This window comes from Pseudophryne corroboree, chromosome 3 (genome assembly GCF_028390025.1).
Source record: "Pseudophryne corroboree isolate aPseCor3 chromosome 3, aPseCor3.hap2, whole genome shotgun sequence".
NCBI classification, from domain to species: domain Eukaryota; kingdom Metazoa; phylum Chordata; class Amphibia; order Anura; family Myobatrachidae; genus Pseudophryne; species Pseudophryne corroboree.
The window spans coordinates 33,829,052-33,835,616 of NC_086446.1; the positions used below are offsets into that span (position 1 = coordinate 33,829,052).

The 6,565-nt window shown below is 43.3% G+C and overlaps 1 long non-coding RNA gene across 1 annotated transcript; it reads right to left on the minus strand.

Annotated features, from left to right (window-relative positions):
• Positions 1–309: 309 nt before the first annotated feature.
• LOC135054623 (uncharacterized) lies at positions 310–5,837 on the minus strand. Its single transcript, XR_010243544.1, has 2 exons — positions 5,722–5,837; positions 310–2,357 (listed from the first exon to the last, which is right to left on the minus strand). It is a non-coding gene; the product is annotated as an uncharacterized LOC135054623 (long non-coding RNA).
• Positions 5,838–6,565: the final 728 nt, after the last annotated feature.

Genomic DNA, 6,565 nt, shown 5'->3' on the forward strand with positions numbered 1-6,565 from the left:
AGCACAGCATCTGGCACCTGTCTAGAGCCAGGAACTAGCACAGCATCTGGCACCTGCCTAGAGACAGGAACTAGCACAGCATCTGGCACCTGCCTAGAGACAGGAACTAGCACAGCATCTGGCACCTGCCTAGAGACAGGAACTAGCATAGTATCTGGCACCTGCCTAGAGACATTAACTAGCACAGCATCTGGCACCTGCCTACTGAAAGGATTTGACCTTATTTTCTTTAACCCTCGATGTGATGGCCTCACAGACGTCTGGAGTGTAAACCCTTACGCTATCAGTTACATGCACAAACACAAGCAGTAAAAGTTCACACTGTTTTATTGAATGTTTAACATTGGTATAAAAAGAGAACACATAAGGGTGTAACTGATAAGTGTAACAGGGCTCATTGGCTTAGGGGTGGTGCCCTAGTGGGGTACGTAGGGGTGGTTAATACTTGACATAACATAATTGGATATAGCAGTTGCTAGGCAGATGTTATATACGTTGCATCAGACGGAACTTAACAAAGGATCTTTTAGTAACACACAGAAGTAGAAAAAGCAGGTTTCATCTAGTATAGAGCTGACCTTGGATGCCAGACCCACACAAGCCTGGTATCTGTATGAGAGACAAAGGCATCTAACACAGGGCAGCATGCATCCAATGCAAACACATAAGAGTTCATAAAGCATGTTTTAACCCTTCACTAGGGAAATAGAAATATTCACTTTTACACTGTAACTATTATAAGGAAATTGATCATATAAAAAGTAATATCTACAAAGCACAGAGGAGCTAACCCTTCAATCCCCTCTTAGAATCATGATTAATATATGACATGATTCTTGAGTGAGGCTCCTTTCTTGTTCCTCCAGTTCTTGAGCTATTGGACATAATCGTCGGGTCCCTTACTATCAGAGGAGGTGACAGGACTGGTGGTTATATCATAGTACATCAGGGCCTTATCAATGCCTTTGGAGGTAAGTTTCTTTCCACAGGGAATTATACAATAAACTATAATGCCTACAAGAATTAAAGTTACAAGTATGAATATGCTTATTTGCACAATACCCTGGTGGGAAGGTTTTTAAATTTCTCCCTGTGGTGGTGTTAGATGTATAACAAGTGTAGTTTCCAGGATATATAGTTATGGTGCTTCCTGGGTTGGGATTTTTTGACAATATGGGATATTCCCTTTTCCACATTTCGCACTGACTGCCATTTGTTTTGGTGTCATTAAAAAGGCTGAAAAAAAAACAATTTTCTTGTTCTAGGGGTATATTAAGGGGCACTGTACCTAGGTGGGGCCTAGATTTGCCACAGACATAACAGTTGCTTTTATTGTGTTTGTTAGCACTATACTTCATCCATTCCAACCAAAATTAATGTCAGAGAAACCAGTTTCAATAGCTAGGGTGTCTTCAAAGGTAGGGTTAGTAATAGCCACCATATCTTTAAAAGTGGCAATATGGGGCTTTAAAGGTTTGTTTTGGGGAGCAATTTTAGGCTGGTATTTTGGGTTTTTGTACATGTCCCACAAATAAAACATTTGTCTTGCACTATAGTATCCTGCTTGCCACCATATACCAAGTACATAAGTCTCATTGTCGCTTCTGCTAGGGTTCACTATGTTTAGTCTAAACCTGTATGAATTTGGGCCTTCATCCATCTTATGAATGGATAGTCTAGAAAGTAGGGGTACTCCATATTTGCTCCATCTATTCTTTGCAAACGATGGGCCATATTTCCAATCTACTCCTGTATTCCACCCCACAGCTTCCCAGGAATTACAATTAGATCCATAATATCTATTGTCATAGTACCATTCGTCAGTAACACAAATATATACTGTCTCAGACATTCCTGATTTCCTCCTTTGTTGTATATAATATTTGTCATCAGCAATTTTGGGGAACATAAAATAGTCAAGGATATATGTGGCTACGTGTGTATTGGAGGAATTGTACCACAAGGTGGGGACCCCATCTGTTTGTGTGATGTCGACTTCACATATTGTGAGGTGAATGAGGGCCAGTAGGGCTATCGAGATAGTCCCCAGGATAAAGATAGGGGACAGGTTCCTCATCTTCTCCTGTTCTTCTTTCTTCGCTAGGTGGGAGGTCAGGGCTGTCTGCCCCGGTTCGTACCTCACTGGAATCACTTGCTTCCCTCTCTAGGTCTGGTCTAGGAACCTTTTTTACTCGGGATGCATGGATCCAGGTAGGACTTTCCTCTGTCAGGACTGCTGTTCGGGTAACTGCTACGACCTCTGTCTCTGGACCATAGGTGAAGTCTCCTGGGCTCTTGTTCCTGGGGAGCACCTTCACCACGACTCTGTCTCCGACTTTAAAGGGGTGTGTAGGTTCCTGTGGATTCAAAAGGGTTTTTACAAACAACCTCATGTTCAATTTCATTCAGTTTTGTTATCAGGGACCTGACATACTCTTCTCTGATGAGTTCTAGATCTCCTTCCTGTATTACTAGTGGTTTCTTAGCCCAGGGTGTAGGAAAAGGGTCTACCCATTAGTATTTCAAAGGGTGAGTAACCTAGAGTTTTCTGTGGGGTATTCAAGATGCTGGTGTTTAGCTTTATTAGGGTTGTTCCTGAGGCAAGTGATGCATCTGCTAACATACTGGTCCACAAGTGATTTGGCATTAGTAACATAAAAATCATTGGTTAGTAGGAGGAGTGTTGTGGCTTCACCACGGTGACCAACACCACGGCACTGGGCAACGAGCAAAGGGGCACTGGACTGGGGCATACAGGGTTTCCCCTCTTTGCAGATTAATCCTGATTTAGGATTTTTTCTGCAGAATTGGGTAAGTCCAGTCGGAGAGATCAGTATTAGTCGCAGCAGCTTGAAGTTGAGTGAGCAGATGGACGTTGTAAAGGGAGGGACATGCTCCAGTGAGTGCAATGAGTTCTGCAGCTTGCGCGGACTGATAAGGTATTGGTAGGGTTTCCAACACAGTATCAGGGAGGGTGACAATGGCATAGCCAGCCTGGTATGCACTGTCATTGGGCCTACTACAGGAGCCGTCAACAAAAACTATGTCTGCGCCTGGTATGGGAACGGGAGACATGTCAAGTCTGGGAGAAGTTTCAGCTTCAATAGAAGCAGCACAGTCATGTAGGTCGGGTGGTTCATCCTCGGGACCTTTCAAGCCTAAAAGGGTATTGAGAATGGGTGCAGGGCCAGAAGAACTAGCAGTGTACTTGATGGTAAGGGTAGGGTTACTCAAAAGGAGTACTTCATATCCACTAAGGCGTTGTGCTGACATGTGCTGTGTGTAAGCCTTTAAGTATTGCCAGGACATCATGTGTGGTGTGGAGTACTGTGATGTGGCCTAAAGTGAGGGTAGTGGCCATTTCTGCAACCATTGCACAGGCTGCCAAAGCCTTGAGGCAGGCAGGCATACCTTGCACAGACACTGGCATGACTTTGGGAAAAAAATACACGGGGCGCAACTTCCCTCCATGAAACTGTGTGAGCACCCCCGCCATGGTTTTACAATTGTCCCTTGCATATAGATGGAAAGGTACTGGGGAGGCCAAGTGCCGGACTTTTTATCAACATACATTTTAAACTTTCATATGCAGTTAACATTTCTTGTGACCATTGTACAGTTTTAGGTTTGTCCTTCAGTGTGGCTTGTCTCAAAATGTTATCACAATAAGAGCAATCAGATATCCACTGTCTGCAGTAATTTACCATACCCAGGAAGGACAGTAGTTCCCTCTGGGTAGTTGGGGTGACCAGGCCCAATACAGACTGTATGCGTTGTGGACTGACTTTCCTCTCTCCCTGAGTGAGCACAAAACCTAAGTAATCAACATGCTTTTTACACCATTGCATTTTTATTTTGGACACCTTGTGTCCACATTCACAAAGCCAGTTTAGTAATGAAACACCATCCTCTCGGCAGGCCTCCTCAGTTTTACTACAGAGCAGCAGATCATCTGCATACTGTAGCAGGACTGAACCATGGTGAGGTTGCCAGGGCCTCAATGTGGCCTGGAGACAACAGGTGCGTCAATAATCTGCACCAGGTAAGTTGTTTACCCTCAAAAGAAAAGGCAAAAGTAATTGTGTCTGTGAATCTACAGGTATGCTGAAAAAAAAAAAAGGCATTCTTCAAATCAATTACAGAGAACGCAGCATCTGCAGGGATTGCAGAAATGAGTGAGTTTACATCTAGAACAATTGGTGCAATTGGGACAATTAACTGATTGATCGCTCTGAGATCCTGTACAAATCCCATACTACCATCAGCTTTGGCAACAGGGTTCACAGGAGTACAGTATGGTGATACAATATGTCTGAGAATACCCTGTTGTAAGAATTGCTGTATCATGGGGCGGAGACCTTCTATCTTTTCTGGTGAGAGGGGATACTGCATAAGTCAGAACACAAAACACTGGTTGTTGCATCGCTGTCCACTAAAAAGGGAATTTTACTTCCATTTATAATAAGTGGCAGCAGAGGTGAATCTTTACTATGACGGGAGAGTTGAATAAAGGCTGGGATACCCTCCTCCGGGCCCCGTCAGTGCGCGGGGTCTTTGGAATGTTCCCTGACTGCGGGGTTGGTTCTGTCTGTCAAAGCGTCTGGAGTTCTGATAGTTATGAGTGACTTTCTGAGTTAAGCAAAGGTAAGCCAGCATCATCTGTCCAGCAGTCCTTTGCAAGCTTGGCGCAAATAAGATATACAGCCATCGAGGGTAATGGTGGGCTTGGGACAGTGTTTTACTATTATCTAAACTCTGGGTTATTGATGCGTTAGGGATAGAGCTAGTGGACGCACCCTCCAGCAGGCACCCTCCAGCAGTGAAGTTGGAGGCGATCCCATTTAGTGTGAAAGGGTTACTGCTGCCAAGAGATTTGTGTCTCTGAGCGCAGGATACATTGGAATGCAAGGGGGGGAGGCGAGAGGGATTTTCAAAGATTTACAGTTCTCTGCAGTTTCGCTTCTGTGCTAAACTGACATTTTTTCTTAAATCTCCATATAGAAAAGGTAATTACTGCCTTCCCGTAGGAATGGGTCCTGTCCTGCTTTCTCTGTCCATCCCGCTAAATTATCCACCCATGGGTTAACTAAACAATACTCTGAGGTAGAGTTGCGGGCGACATACATCTTGCATGTCTCACCAGGGAGGGGCGAGGGATATGCAGTTTTTTACTCTGACTAGAGCCCATTGTCAGACAGTAATATAAATCAACAATACAACTTTTAAAAGAAAATTATCTAAAATATACAACACTCTACTTATACATGCATCAGCTTAACCAGTTAATTAGTCATTGACAATATCACAATATTATCTGTATAATGAGAACATGAAATCTTTTGACGGGTACGCTTACCTTCGTACAAGATGTCAGAAAAATACAGCGTTTTAAACAGGAAGCAAGAAAAGTGTTTGAGTGAAGATATCTGGCAGACGAAAACTTACCAGCCGTCTGGACCAAATATAAGAACTTATCTCACTACAACATACAAAAATATATAGGCGATCAAATCGGGGTATTCTCTACGTTACGTATAGACTCCCAGGTCTATTTTTAAGTATCCCAGATACTGACGTCTTTGGAGAATTGCGCTTGGACCTCGGGTCCTTTCTCAGACGTATCTTTAAGTCCCAGACATTAAAGATTCTATGGTATCCCTGATACCTGTTTTATGCTTTACATAAAACTTCGTAATATTAAGTCCCGGACTTAAATATTACCTTGTCACGTGTTCCCGGAACACTGACACGGATTCAGCTTCAGTGTATGACCGCAATCCTGTATGACAAAGACAGACAATAAATCCTCTATCTTTATCATTCAGGGACGATCACTGAATCCCGGACGAGCCCCCAGCTGAAAGGATTTGACCTTATTTTCTTTAACCCTCGATGTGATGGCCTCACAGACGTCTGGAGTGTAAACCCTTACGCTATCAGTTACATGCACAAACACAAGCAGTAAAAGTTCACACTGTTTTATTGAATGTTTAACATTGGTATAAAAAGAGAACACATAAGGGTGTAACTGATAAGTGTAACAGGGCTCATTGGCTTAGGGGTGGTGCCCTAGTGGGGTACGTAGGGGTGGTTAATACTTGACATAACATAATTGGATATAGCAGTTGCTAGGCAGATGTTATATACGTTGCATCAGACGGAACTTAACAAAGGATCTTTTAGTAACACACAGAAGTAGAAAAAGCAGGTTTCATCTAGTATAGAGCTGACCTTGGATGCCAGACCCACACAAGCCTGGTATCTGTATGAGAGACAAAGGCATCTAACACAGGGCAGCATGCATCCAATGCAAACACATAAGAGTTCATAAAGCATGTTTTAACCCTTCACTAGGGAAATAGAAATATTCACTTTTACACTGTAACTATTATAAGGAAATTGATCATATAAAAAGTAATATCTACAAAGCACAGAGGAGCTAACCCTTCACCTACAGACAGGAACTAGCACAGCATCTGGCACCTGCCTAGAGACAGGAACTAGCACAGTAACTGGCACCTGCCTAGAGACAGAAACTAGCACAGCATCTGGCACCTGCCCAGAG